Source organism: Schistocerca americana, chromosome 3 (genome assembly GCF_021461395.2).
Source record: "Schistocerca americana isolate TAMUIC-IGC-003095 chromosome 3, iqSchAmer2.1, whole genome shotgun sequence".
Lineage (NCBI taxonomy): Eukaryota > Metazoa > Arthropoda > Insecta > Orthoptera > Acrididae > Schistocerca > Schistocerca americana.
Window position 1 is genome coordinate 589,477,918 of NC_060121.1, and position 15,227 is coordinate 589,493,144.

Consider the following 15,227-nt stretch of genomic DNA (forward strand, 5'->3'; position numbering starts at 1 on the left):
ACTATTCTATGTTACTGTTAGTCTAATATTCCTAGATTTTAGCTTGTTTTCCTAATTTGTTATGTTACTACTTGCTAATAGTTGTTGTTTATTACGACTACTCTACCTGCAGCGCAACAAGTGTGCCAGAATAGATACAAACCTACTTGTTGGCCTTTCCCACTGAGCTAATCCCAGTGGGAGTGCCCCTGGCACTGGGCTGGCCGATGACATGTTCGCTGCAGTTCTATACTATTTCTATTACCCTAGTTTGATCTTATAACTAACCTTATGTCTAATGTCATGTTCGGTGCATAGTCAAGTCCGATTTAGATGTACTACCCCCCAACCTATTCCGAAAACCTGGCGGATTCCAGCCGTGAGGCGGCTGGCCAAGTCCACGTCCCGGCGGAACATGGGGGCGTACGCGACAAATCCGGTGTGTGTTTATTTATCTATTATTACCAAGATATTCTCTGAGGACTTTGCTCGAGATTTTGTTTGTCAAGTGGTTCAGGACGTTAAATGTATTTTCGTGCCTGAGCAAGTGGTACGTGTCGTTGTTCGGCAATTGTTCCCTAAGTTGTTGTGCATCATCGTCGAAGAGGGGACACTCGTACACCACATGGTCTGGAGTGCCCAGCACTGCTCCACAGTCACACGCTGGTGTTGCCCTTTTCCCGAACCGACAAAGATATGTCGGGTAGGGTCCGTGCCCAGTAAGAAAGTGCAGCAATCCCCTTGTTGGTTTGAAGTAGGTGAGTTCTAGCCGTTCCTTTATGTTGGGTAGCAATTCATGTGTTCTTCGGCCAGTTTCGTCGCTATCCCAGAGATTTTGCCATAATTCCATGCCTCTTCTTTTGATACTTTGTTTGTCCCCCATATATATCCCCATAATTTCTTCTATTTTTTCCCTTCGATTTTTCTTTATCCAATGCCAGGCGGCCTGTTCCCTGATTTTTATGTCCAGTGGACATAGCCCCATCAGTACTGAAAGTGCCCCTCCTGGAGTTGTTCTATATGCGCCCACTGAACGTAGGAGCATGTTACGCTGCACTCTTCTTACGGCCACGGCAGGCATGACCCTCGTGAGCCTGTGTGCCCAGACCGCTGACCCGTAACCTACTATAGATGTGAGGATGCTATTATGGTATAATTTAATAAGATCAGGTGGGAGGTGGAATCTTTTATGTCCTATTCCTATTAGGTTGTGTAATACTGTGAGAGATCTTTGTGTTGCTGTATCTATGTGCGATGCATAGTTCCACCTCTCGTCGACGATGACACCAAGGTACCGGGCTTCACGGCGCCTAAGGACTGGTAGACCATTTATTCTTACAGTTGGATTTCTTGTGAGTTGGCCTTTGAGCAGCAGGTAAGTTGACTTACTGGGTGCGATAGTCATTTTAGTTTTGTGACACCATGTGGTCAGTATTGTAATAGCTCTTTCTATTTTTAGTTCCAGATCTTCGCGGCTGCGGCCGCCGACCAGCAGGAGGAGGTCATCTGCGTAGGCTATGACCTCTAGCACATCTTCACTGTTCTTTAGTTCTTCCAAGAGTGGTTCCATGTTTATATCCCAAAAGAGTGGCCCCAGGACAGATCCCTGAGGACACCCCTTGGTGATTTTCTTACTGACTTTACCGCTAGGGGCCGATAGCCAGACCTCCCTGTCATCACAATAGCTCCTCAGACAGCCATATAGCGGCCCTGGGCATTCTTTCTCCCGCAAGCAGGAGAAGAGCGAAGGCCACCACAGGTTGTCAAAGGCGCCACTAATGTCCACCATGATGCCGACTATGTACTTGTGCGGGGCAGAGCCACAGACATCCGCAGCCAGGGCGATTGCGTCAGACGCCGATCGCCCCACCCGAAAACCGAACTGCCTGTCACTCATCCCGCACAGGACTCGGTGTGCAGCCAACCTGTCTGCTAGCAGCCTCTCAAAGAGCTTGCCCAGCAAGTCCAGCAGATATATGGGTCTGTATGACTTGGCTTCTTTGGGGTCTTTATCCGGGCCTTTCTTGATTATGACAACGTTCGCCCGCTTCCATATGGAGGGGAAGGTTCGAAGCCGTAAGCACTCATTGTACAGCTGAGTGAGAGGTGCCACCAGCTGGGGGGCGAGGTACTGTATCACCTCCGCAGTAATACCGTCTGGGCCGGGCGCTTTGCCTTTTTTGAGCGCTTTTATTTGGGAGTTTACCTCTTCTTCAGAGAAGGGGTAGACCGCACGATTGTTTTCATAGACCCGTTGGTTCTCTCTTCTTATTCTCTGTTGTTCTTCTGTATCATCTTCCTCTCTATCGTCCGGCAATAGGGCATGGAGTAGGACACCCGCAGTTTCCTGCCAGGTCTCCGTCATCCGGTCCCCACTCCTTACGGTAGATAGCACCATGGGTGATTTAATTTTCTCCCTTACTATTTTGTAAGGTAGTCCCCAAGGGTCTGTAGCCAATTGGCTATGCACATACTTCTCCCAGCTCCTCATCCTGACAGCCTTAAGTTCCTGTTGGAACTGTTCCTTGGCTTCTCTGTATATCTGCAGCCATCGCTGCTTCTCGTGCCAGACGACACACCGCTGGTAATACTTCCTCGCCCTCCGTACTGCTTGGCGCATTTGCCCCAGTTCAGCTGACCATGGTGAAGGGGAGGCCGCGACAGCCCTCCTCCTGGTTGGTACGGCTGCCTTAACTGCTCTGGTTATTGCACTTGTGAGATCTCGGGCGTATTCTTCTACGTTGACATCACCCTCCAGCAATGCATGGATGTCACACTCCCTAGCCAGCCGGTCCCAGTCGGTTTTGTTGTAATTAAGTTGCGTCTCCCACCCTATGTCCCAGTGGCACTCTCTGTCTCCAATAGTGAATGTTATGAGGTTATGGTCACTTGTGGTAATCTGGTCCCAAACTGTCCAATTTGTTATTTTTGTAACAAGGTTTGGCGTTACCAGGGTAACGTCAATGTTTGTACCGTGTCCTCCCCCCCCCCCCCCGGTGTAGGTGGGAGGATTCCCCTGTTTATTAGCGATCATGAGTTGTAGTGACATGATGGTGTCAACAGCTTTTTCTCCTCGGTCGTCTTGAGTGCCACTGAACCATAGGGGGGATTTTGCATTGATGTCCGCAGTCACAAGAATTTTTTGCCCCCGCAACGCCGTGGCTATTTGCACAAGCTTATCTAGGAATTCATCTATTGGTCTTCCGTACTGAAAGTACATATTGACCATGTATAGTATTCCTGTGGGTGAATGAAGCTCCACGACGTTGCAGTGGTCATCCAAAAATTGTGCCAATACAGTGGCTCTCAATGCTTTATTTGTGATTATGACTGCGGCTTTTGGTTCCCCTGCATTATATATTTGCTGCCAGTTGGCTGCAGTGAACGGGATCCGTCCAGCCAGGGAGTATGGCTCCTGTATGCAGACTACATCTAGACTCTTCTCCTCCACCACCCTCCGGAGTTCCTGCAGGACCAGTTTGCTATTATGCGCGTTTATCTGCCCCACTCTTAACTGGCTCACGTGGGAAGTATGTATGAAAGTGAGACTCTGGCCAGTTTTTGCGCCAATCGTGTCCTACTCTGCCGTTGGTGATGACAGATTGGTTATATAGTTCATTGAGATCAAACTTTTCATTGCGCCTTTCAAATACTTTCTTAACCAGGGCTCGCAGGGCTCCGAAGTCTGTGGGGAGATTCATTGTCTTGAGCTGTATTCTGTCTACAGCCTCCATCACTGGGAAAGTAATGTCTCTGCCGTATTCATGGCCGACACGCACCACATGCCTCAAGGCTGTTGTGAGGGTGGCCGGCTCCTCAAGTCTGGACAGCTGTAAGGCGTGCTCCAGGTTGGGATAAATCCTGGCAGGATCTATTCCCGGCCCTCGTACTATAGGTGGGCATATTGGTGTAGCTATGTTGGTTGGTTCACTAGTGCTGCTTATATTGTTTACTTGCACTTGCTCTTCCTGACTTTTTATATTCGGAAATTCTGTCATTGACAGTCTCCCTACCACAGGATGCCCGAGTGGTCGTGCTTGATCTTTAGACGACCTTTGTCCCCAGTTTAGAGGGGAGGGTGCTTCTTTCTGATCACAAGGGTCTGTTTGAATGCAGACATCTTTCATTGTGATAACAAGATGTTGTGACCTAGTGATCTTCTGTATAAATTCTTTGCATTTGTTGGCCCTTAATGCATCCCTCAACCTCTTACTGGGTGACTTTCTTTTGGGCTTCCTGTTCTCATTTGGGTGCTCAGCCATAGTCGATTCTGGCTATGAGTCTCTGGTCAAGCATCCTGTAGGTAGGGCAATTTCTACCGGTAGTGTTACATGGCTTTTTGCCTCTCTTTGTGCAAGGTATGCAAATTCCGGTTTTGCTGCAGTTTCTCCTTGTATGTTCCTCTGACCCGCACTTGGAGCAAGCCGGCCTCCTCTCACAATGCTTATGTATGTGATCTAGGTCGCCACAGTTGTGGCATCTTGGAACCACTAAGTAATCTCGCACATTTATTGCGTGGAAGCCTATATAGACTCTCCCCATAGTGGTGATTCTGTGCCACATCTTTCCAGAGACCTCGGCAACGTGATGTACTACATCCCGCTCCCGGGGCCCTGTTTTGAAACGTAATTTAAAGTCATTTCTGAAACTTTCCCATTCCATATCGTCAAAATTTTGATTATAAAGTGTCTCATATATATCTGATTCTGTTAATGCCGTTGGTATGTCGTAAAGGATCACCAGCGGATTTCGTTTTTTGGGTGGCTCACCTTTGACTGCTGTATTTAATTTGGTATTTTTTAGAATTTTATCCCTGGTGTTCGGTCCCTTGACACAGCTCCCATGTGCCACGCACCCTTCGCTTTCGAATCGGGTTGGGTCGCAGCTCTCCCTTTCGTCGCAAGGCATAATGCCAAGCTTAACGTCCGGCACCACGGAAAGGCGGAAAGAGCCACTTGGGAAGGAGAGGCTATAAGAGACGCTTCACTTCCCCTGTGAGGACTGCCGCGGCACACCCGACTGAGAAGCGATACGCCCCAGTGCGAGCCTCCGTGCCTTACGGCGCGTCGACACGGGCGGGCCCGGGCCGAAACGCGCCGTCAAGCGACTGACCTCACGGGACTCTGTTTTTTTTTTTGTTTTTTTTTTTTTTTTTTTTTTAAAAAAATTCTTTATTCAATACATTACATTATACATGATAACCCACTACCTAACTCATTAGTGGGTCCTAGTATGATACAATTTAATGCAGCAATGTTATTTTACACTTCAGGTAATATTATTATTATTATTTCTATTATTTACTCTAATTATTACCGCTATAGGGCTCTAAGCTTAATCTACGGGGAATCTACATGCTACCTGCAGCGTTACAAGTTGTGCCAGAGCTACTATAAACCTACTAGTTGTTAGCCAGGCCCACTGAGCTAATCCCAGTGGGCGTGCCCCTGGCACTGGGCTGGCTCTTGACTTGGTGTCGCTGCAGAGTATTCTGAGGTATTATCCTATCTTCTACTTCTAACTTAATTTAACTAAGTGTCAAAATCGGTGTGCGTCATAGTCCGGTATTTATGTACACCCCTCCCTCCTAGTCCAGGGCAAGGCGGATTCCAGCCGTGAGGCGGCTGGCCAGACCTTGCCCGGCGGTACAGTAAGGGTGCACTAGTCAACATCGGTGAAAGTTTTGTCTTTAATGGTGGTGATTGTCCCTTAAAAAGTTCTTAAGTATCTTTTTTGATATTTCATCTGTAAGTTTGTTTAAGATGTCAAAGGTGATTTCACGCCTTAACAAGTGGTACGTGTCGTTATTTGGTAACTGTTGTCTTAGCTCTTGGGCTACATCATCGAAGAGGTGGCACTCATACACCACATGTTCTGGGGTGCCCTGCACTGCGCCACAGTCACACGCTGGTGTAGCCTGCTTCCCAAACCTACATAGGTATGTTGGATATGGTCCATGTCCAGTAAGAAAGTGCAGCATTCCTCTCGTTGGCGTAAAAAATGTGAGTTTTATTCTTTCTTCTATGTCCGGTAGCAGCTCATAGGTTCTACGACCTGTATCTTCATTATTCCACTGATCTTGCCATAGTTCTAGCCCTCTCTTTTTAATGGTGTACTTGTCCCCTGCATAAACCCCAAGTATTTCCCTGATTTTGTCCCTGTTCTCTTTTTGTACCCAGTACCAGGCAGCCTGTTCACGTATTTTTATATCTAATGGACAGATTCCCATTAACACTAACAGTGCTCCCCCCGGTGTTGTCCTATAGGCCCCTGCTGAACGTAGAAGCATATTCCGCTGCACTCTTCTTACAGCCATGGCAGGCATGACCCTCGTGAGTCTGTGTGCCCAGACTCCAGATCCGTATCCTATTATTGAGGTCAGGATGCTGTTGTGATATAGCTTAATTAAATTTGGAGGGAGGTGAAACCGCTTGTGACCAATTCCGATAAGATTGTTTAATAGAACCAATGATTTTTGTGATACGGTGTCAATATGTGATGCAAAGCTCCACCTCTCATCGATGATTACACCCAGGTATCGGGCCTCGCGGCGCCGAAGAACTGGTATACCATTAATTCTAACCGTCGGGTTCCTGACCAGTTGGCCTTTGAGAAGTAGGTATGTGGACTTATTGGGTGCGATCGTCATTTTGCTTCTGTGGCACCATGATGTAAGAACAGTTAGGGCTCTTTCCACTTTCGGCTCTAATTCCTCGCGGCTTCGGCCGCCGACCAGCAGGAGGAGGTCGTCAGCGTATGCTATGACCTCTAGCACATCGTCACAGTTCTTGAGTTCTTCAAGTAAAGGCTCCATGTTGATGTCCCAAAAGAGAGGTCCCAGGACAGAGCCCTGAGGACATCCTTTGGTGACAATCTTCCTGACTATGCCGCTAGGGGCCGATAGCCAGACCTCCCTGTCTACACAATAGCTCCTCAGACACCCATATAGCGGCCCTGGACAGTTCTTCTCCCGCAAGCAGGAAAAGAGTGAGGGCCACCACAGGTTGTCGAAGGCGCCACTGATGTCTACCATGATGCCGACGACATACTTGTGCGGGGTGGAGCCACAGACCTCGGCAGCCAGGGCGATTGCGTCAGACGCAGAACACCCAGACCGAAAGCCGAATTGTCTGTCACTCATCCCGCACAGCATGCGGTGTGCTGTCAGTCTGTTCGCTAGTAGCCTCTCAAAAAGTTTGCCCAGTACGTCCAACAAGCAGATAGGTCTATAAGATTTAATTTCTGTGGGATCTTTATCCGGACTCTTTTTAATGATAATTACATTGGCTTTTTTCCATATTTCTGGGAATTTCCCGAGTTTCAAGCACTCGTTATACAACTTAGTGAGAGGAGCTACGAGCTGGGGGGCAAGGAATTGCACCACTTCCGCAGTAATGCCGTCCGGGCCAGGAGCTTTCCCTCTTTTGAGGGCCTTGATCTGGGCAGCGACCTCCTCCTCAGAGAAGGGGTAGACTCTGATGTTATTGTTATAGTCCCTTTGGTTTTCTCTCCTTATCCTTTTTTGTTCTTCAGTCTCATTTTCCTCCACGTCGTCAGGCAACAGAACCCGGAGGAGGGCCTCAGCAGTTTCCTGCCAAGTGCCCGTCATCCGGTCCCCGTCCCTGACGGTGGATAGCACCATTGGTGATCTTATCTTCTCTCGTACTAATTTATAAGGGACTCCCCATGGGTCTATAGCCAATTGGCTTTTTACATAACTTTCCCAGCTTCTGAGTCTGACTGCCCTTAACTCCTGTTGGAATTGTTCTTTGCTTTCACGATAGATCTGAAGCCATCTTCGTTTTTCCCTCCAGACGACACTCCGCTGGTAGTACCTCCTTGCCCTCCTCACAGCCTGGCGCATCTGTCCCAGTTCGACCGACCATGGTGTGGGGGTGGCCGCTACGGCTCTCCTCCTGGTTGGTACGGCTGCCCGCACCGCTGTGGTGATCGCCTGCACCAGTCCTTCGGCGCATTCTTCCACGTTTCCGTCACCTTCCAGCAATGTCGGAATGTTGCACTCCTCCGCGAGACGGTCCCAGTTAGCCTTGTTGTAATTAAGCTGCAGCTCCCACCCCATGTCCCAGTGGCACTCCCTTTCCCCAATGGTAAATGTTATTAAATTATGATCACTGGTGGTTACTTTGTCCCACACTTTCCATTTGTTGACCTTTGTGGCCAGGTTTGGTGTTATTAGTGTGACGTCTATATTTGTACCTTCTCCCCCTCCGCCAGTATATGTGGGGGGGTTCCCTTGTTGGTTGGCAACCACCAGTTGTAATGCCATGATTGTTTCCTCGGCTTTTAGCCCCCGATCATCGTGCGTGCCACTGAACCATAGGGGGGACTTTGCATTTATGTCCGCCGTCACAATCAATCTTCGTCCCTGCAATGCCGTGGCGACTTGTGTAAGTATTTCTAGAAATTCCTCTATTCCTCTTCCGTATTGGAAGTATATATTACAGATGTAAATCACTCCCGCGGGTGTTTGAAGTTCCACGACATTGCAGTGTTCGCCAGAGAACTGTGCAAGGACTGTAGCTCTAAATGATTTGTTGATAATTATAATTGCAGCCTTTGGCTCTACGTTAGAATGTATAATTTGCCAGTTGGCAGCCATGAATGGGATCCGCCCCGCTTGGGAGTATGGTTCCTGTAAGCAGAGTACATCTAGACTCCTCTCTTCCACCACCCTTCGGAGTTCCTGCAGGACCAGTTTGCTATTATGGGTGTTTATCTGGCCTACATTTAGTTGGCTCACGTGGGAAGTATGTATGGATGTGTGATTCTGGCCACAATTTTTTCCAGTCGTGGGCTACTCTGCCATTGGTTATCACTGATTGATAGTATAGATCATCCATGTCGAATTTTTCGTTTCTTCTGTCGAAGACCTTTTTAACTAGATCTCGCAGGGCTCCGAAGTCGGTGGGGAGATTCATTGTCTTGAGCTGAATTCTGTCCACAGCCTCCATTACTGGAAATGTGACATCTCTTCCATACTCGTGGCCGACACGTACCACATGTCTCAATGCTATTGTGAGGATTGCCGGCTCCTCTAGTCTTGATAACTGTAGTGCGTGCTCGAGGTTGGGGTAAATTCGCTGGGGATCAATTCCCATTACACCCCGAGATGGTGTGTCAGAAGATGGAATTGAGCTGCTTATTTCATTGTACTGAACATGCTTGGTGGATATTACTTCTTTACTGTGTGATTGTGATTGTGAACTCCCAAGTACAGGATGCCAGTGTGGTCGGGTATGCTCTTGTTTCGACCCAGGTCCCCAGCAGGGAGGAGAGGGAACGTCTTCTTCACACGGGTCCGTCTGTATGCAAACATCTTTCATTATTGTCACCAAAGATCGTGGTTGTGTGATTTTTTGTATAAATTCTTTGAATTTGTTTGCCCTCAGAGCGTCCCTCAGCCTCTTGCTGGGGGATTTCCTTTTTGGCTTCCTGAGTTCAATTACGGCTTCAGCCATAATCGATTCGAGAGATTAGTCTCTGTTCTAGCATCCTGTACGTTGGGCAGTTTCTCCCAGTAGTGTTGCACGGTTTCCTTCCCCTCTTGGTACATGGAATGCAGGTTGCGCTTTTACTGCAGTTTTTTCTGGTGTGGTCCTCAGCCCCGCACCTGGAGCAGGCCGGCTTCCTATCACAATGCTTGTGGACGTGGTCCAGATCGCCACAGTTGTGGCATCTAGGGACTACTAGGTAGTCTCTAACATTGATGGCGTGAAATCCTATATAAATTTTCCCCATAGCGGTAAGTTTTCGCCACATCTTGCCAGAGACCTCGGCGACGTGATGGACAACATCCCGTTCCCGAGGTCCCGTTTTAAAGCGCAGCTTGAATTCATTTTTAAATGTTTCCCATTCTGTGTCATCAAAATTTTGATTATACATGGTTTCGTAGATGTCGCTTTCAGTTAGGGCCACAGGTACGTCGTACAGTATCACCAGAGGATTTCTTTTTCTGGGAGGTTCGCATTTAATGGCCTTGTTCAGTTTGGAATTCTTTAATATTTTGTCCCTGTCCTCCTCAGTGGCAAGATCCACCACGACTACATTTTTTGTGGCCTTTACTTTATTGATTTTTATTTTATCTCTAGCCGGGTCAATAGTTGTTGTAAATATTTCTTGTACCTTTTTAATTGTCTGACCAGGCAGGGGTCTTAAAAAGACTGCCGTGTCTGGTTTTTTAGAAATTTTTGCGATTGTTTCCTTCGTTGTTTGGGCTTTTGTAGCGGCTTGCGCCACCACTCCGGCCCATGTCTTGACAGGTTGCTGTCTCAATCTAGCGTTTTCTTTTTCTAGTTCTTCGAGACGCCCCTCGAGCTTCGCGTTTGCAATAGCCCAGGAAGCGAGCTCGTTCTTTATTGCCAGGACCGCAGCCTGGCTTATTTTGCCGTTTTTGACACTAGAGTCTAATATTTGATTAATTCGGCAATGTCTGTCATAAACACTCTCATCTTCGTGTCCCCCTTCCTCCTGCGAGGTAGGGACAGTAGACACACTCGCCCTCGAAATCGCACAAAGATCACTCGTCTCCTGGTCAGCCATGATTAGTTAGACGAGTGAAAAGTTGGGAGCCCGTCTCTTGCCCCGGACCGGCTCCTCTGGCATGGGGGGGGACTTCTGCAGCTCGCCCACCAACCTCGCCCCTAGGTCAAGGGCACATCAGAGCTGCCAGGTTCAGCGCGCCGTTGCCAGCGCACTGGTCCTTGTCGAAGGCCCCGTCGTCGACGATTTCACACGACGCTCCTCGGCAAGTGCACCCCGCACTCCGGAGAGGCGGATGCACCCCTCGCCCTTCGCCGCCTACTAGCCCGAGCTTCCACCCGAAGGCCAAGGACCCACTCCTACTCAGGTGGTGGGTCGGTCCCCCAGTCGTTCGGCGGTCTGGGCCCATCTAACCTGGCCCAGGCGGTGTCACCACCACCTGGGTTTGGCAGAACACGCCCCGGTTACCCAGGGGCGCGGCGAAGCACCCTTGCCGACTCGCGCCGTGATCCCACGCCGACAAACGAGGTCGCCGGCATGCAGAGCACCTGCTGGTCTGTGCCCTGCGAACAGAAAGGGACTGGTGTTCGGTCCCTCGACACAGCTCCCCCTGTGCCACGCACCCTTCGCTTTCGCATCGGGTTGGGTCGCAGCTCTCCCTTTTGACGCAAGGCAGAATGCCGAGCTTGACGTCTGGCACCACGGGAAGGCGGAAAGAGCTACTTGGGAAGGAGAGGCTGTAAGAGACGCTTCACTTCCCCGAGTGAGGACTGCCGCGGCACGCCCGACTGGAAAGCGATACACCCCAGTGCGAGCCTCCGTGCCTTACGGCGCGCCGGCAACGGGCGGGCCCGCGCCGAAACGCGCCGTCAAGCGACTGACCTCACGCCAGACACGGGACTCTGTCTTTATTTCATCAATATCATGTTACAACATAACCTACTACCTAATACATTAGTAGGTCCTAAGTTATTACTAATTTGTATCTGCAGCTACTTAATATATTAACACTACAGGTTTTTCTTCCTACATTCCATCACCACTATGGGGTTAATCTATCATACTCTATGTTAGTTGTTGTTGTTATGACTACACTACCTGCAGCGTTACATGCGTGCCAGAATAGATACAAACCTACTTGTTTGGCCATTCCCACTGAGCTAATCCCAGTGGGAGTGCCCCTGGCACTGGGCGGGCCTTTGATGGTGTCGCTGCAGTTCTATACTATTTCTAATATCCTAGATTGATCTTATAACTAATCTTATATCTAGTGTCATAGTCGGTGCGTGTCAAGTCCGTGGTGATGTACTACCCCCCAACCTATTCCAAAAACCTGGCGGATTCCAGCCGTGAGGCGGCTGGCCAAGTCCACGTTCCGGCGGAACAGGGGGGCGTACCTGACAAGTCCGGTTTAATTCATTTATCGATTGTTATCGAGATATTCTGTGAGGACTTTGCTCGATATTTTGTTTGTTAGGTGGTTCAGGATATTGAATGTGGATTCGTGCCTGAGCAAGTGGTACGTGTCGTTGCTAGGCAATTGTACCCTAAATTGTTGTGCAACATCGTCGAAGAGGGGACACTCGTACACCACATGGTCTGGAGTGCCTAGCTCTGCTCCACAGTCGCACGCTGGTGTTGCCCTTTTCCCAAACCGACAAAGATATGTCGGATAGGGTCCGTGCCCGGTAAGGAAGTGCAGCAATCCCCTAGTTGGTTTGATATAAGCGAGTTCTAGCCTTTCCTTTATGTTCGGAAGCAGTTCATGTGTTCTGCGGCCAGTTTCGTCGCTGTCCCAGAGATTTTGCCATAATTCCATGCCCCTTCTTTTGATACTTGGTTTGTCCCCTATATATATCCCCATGATTTCCTCAATCTTTTCCCTTCGATTTTTCTTTATCCAGTACCAGGTGGCCTGTTCTCTTATTTTTATGTCCAGTGGACATAACCCCATTAGTACTAAGAGTGCCCCTCCTGGGGTTGTTCTGTATGCGCCCACTGAGCGTAGGAGCATATTTCGCTGCACTCTCCTTATGGCCACGGCAGGCATGACCCTCGTGAGCCTGTGTGCCCAGACCGCTGACCCGTAGCCTACTATGGATGTAAGAATGCTATTGTGGTATAATTTTATGAGGTCAGGTGGGAGGTGGAATCTTTTGTGTCCTATACCTATTAGGTTGTTTAGTATTGTGAGTGATCTCTGTGTTGCTGTGTCTATATGTGATGTATAGTTCCACCTCTCGTCGACGATGACACCAAGATACCGGGCTTCGCGTCGCCTGATAACTGGTAGACCATTTATTCTAACGGTAGGATTTCTAGTGAGTTGGCCTTTGAGCAGCAGGTAAGTTGATTTATTGGGTGCGATAGTCATTTTGGTTTTGTGACACCATGTGGTTAGTATTGTAATGGCTCTTTCTATTTTGGTTCCAGATCTTCGCGGCTGCGGCCGCCGACCAGCAGGAGGAGGTCATCAGCGTAGGCTATGACCTCTAGCACATCTTCACTGCTCTTTAGTTCTTCCAAGAGTGGCTCCATGTTTATGTCCCAAAAGAGTGGCCCCAGGACCGATCCCTGAGGACACCCCTTGGTAATTTTCTTGCTGACTTTGCCGCTAGGGGCCGATAGCCAGACCTCCCTGTCTTCACAATAGCTCCTCAGACAACCATATAGCGGCCCTGGGCATTCTTTCTCCCGCAAGCAGGAGAAGAGCGAAGGCCACCACAGGTTGTCGAAGGCGCCACTGATGTCCACCATGATGCCGACTACATACTTGTGCGGGGCAGAGCCACAGACATCCGCGGCCAGGGCGATTGCGTCAGACGCCGACCGCCCCGCCCGAAAACCGAACTGCCTGTCACTCATCCCGCACAAGACTCGGTGTGCAGCCAACCTGTCTGCCAGCAGCCTCTCAAAGAGCTTGCCCAACAAGTCCAGCAGACATATGGGTCTGTACGACTTGGCTTCTTTGGGGTCTTTGTCCGGGCCTTTCTTAATTATCACTACGTTAGCCTTCTTCCATATCGAGGGGAAGGTCCGAAGCCGTAAACACTCGTTGTACAGCTGAGTGAGAGGTGCCACCAGCTGGGGGGCGAGGTACTGTATCACCTCCGCGGTTATACCGTCTGGACCAGGAGCTTTGCCTCTTTTGAGCGCTTTTATTTGGGAGTTTACCTCTTCTTCAGAGAAGGGGTAGACGACAAGATTGTTTTCGTAGACCCGTTGGTTCTCTCTTCTTATTCTAAGTTGTTCTTCTGTATCATCTTCCTCTCTATCGTCAGGTAGTAGGGCACGGAGTAGGACCCTCGCAGTTTCCTGCCAGGTCTCCGTCATCCGGTCCCCACTCCTGACGGTAGATAACACCATAGGTGATTTAATTTTTTCCCTTACAATTTTATAGGGTAGTCCCCAAGGGTCTGTAGCCAATTGGCTTTGCACATATTTCTCCCAGCTCCTCATCCTGACAGCCTTGAGTTCTTGTTGAAACTGTTCTTTGGCTTCTCGGTATATTTGTAGCCATCGCTGCTTTTCTTGCCAGACGGCACACCGCTGGTAATACCTCCTCGCCCTCCGTACTGCTTGGCGCATTTGCCCCAGTTCGGCTGACCATGGTGAAGGGGAGGCCGCGATGGCCCTCCTCCTGGTTGGTACAGCTGCCTTGACTGCCTTAGTTATTGCACTAGTGAGATCTCGGGCGTATTCTTCTATGTCGACATCACCCTCCAGCAATGCAGGGATGTCACACTCCCTAGCCAGCCGGTCCCAATCGGTTTTGTTGTAGTTAAGTTGTGTTTCCCACCCTATGTCCCAGTGGCACTCGCTGTCTCCAATGATGAATGTTATGAGGGTATGGTCACTTGTGGTAATCCGGTCCCAAACTGTCCAATTAGATATTTTTGTTGCGAGGTTTGGCGTTACTAGAGTAACGTCAATGTTTGTACCGTGTCCACCCCCCCCAGTGTAGGTGGGAGGGTTTCCCTGTTTGTTAGCGACCATGAGTTGTAGTGACATGATGGTGTCGACAGCTTGTTCTCCTCGATCGTCTTGAGTACCACTGAACCACAGGATCAATTGTGGTAGTGAAAATTTCTTGTACCTTTTTAATTGTTTGCCCGGGCAGGGGTCTTAAAAAGACCGCCGTATCCGGCCTTTTAGTAACCTTGGCAATTGTCTCTTTCGTGGTTTGGGGTTTTGTGACTGCTTGTGCAGCCACTGCAGCCCAGGTTTTTGTTGGCTGCTGCCTGAGTCTATTATTTTCTTTTTCGAGTTCTTCGAGTCGCCCCTCAGGCTTAGCACTAGCAATGGCCCAAGCGGCGAGCTCATTTTTGATTGCCAGGACTGCAGCCTGGCTTATTTTACCATTTTTCACACTCGAGTCAAGGATTTGACTTATTTTGGTGTGTCTTTCGAGTGTGCTTTGCTCGTTCTGTTCCACTTCCTCCTGTGAGGCAGGAACAGTCGCCATCGACGCCCTCGAGGTCGCACTAGAGTCACTCGTCTCAGGATCTGCCATGTTTGTTGACGAGTGATAAAAAGAAAAAAAAAAGATGGGAGCCCGTCTCTTGCCCCGGACCGGCTCCTCTGGCATGGGGGGGGGGGACTATTGCAGCTCGCCCACCGACCTCACCCCTAGGTCAAGGGCACTCCAGAGCTGCAGGGTTCAACGCGCCGTTGCCAGCGCACTGGTCCCCATCGAAGGCCTCGTCGTCGACGATTTCACCCGACTCTCCTCGGCAAGTGCACCCCGC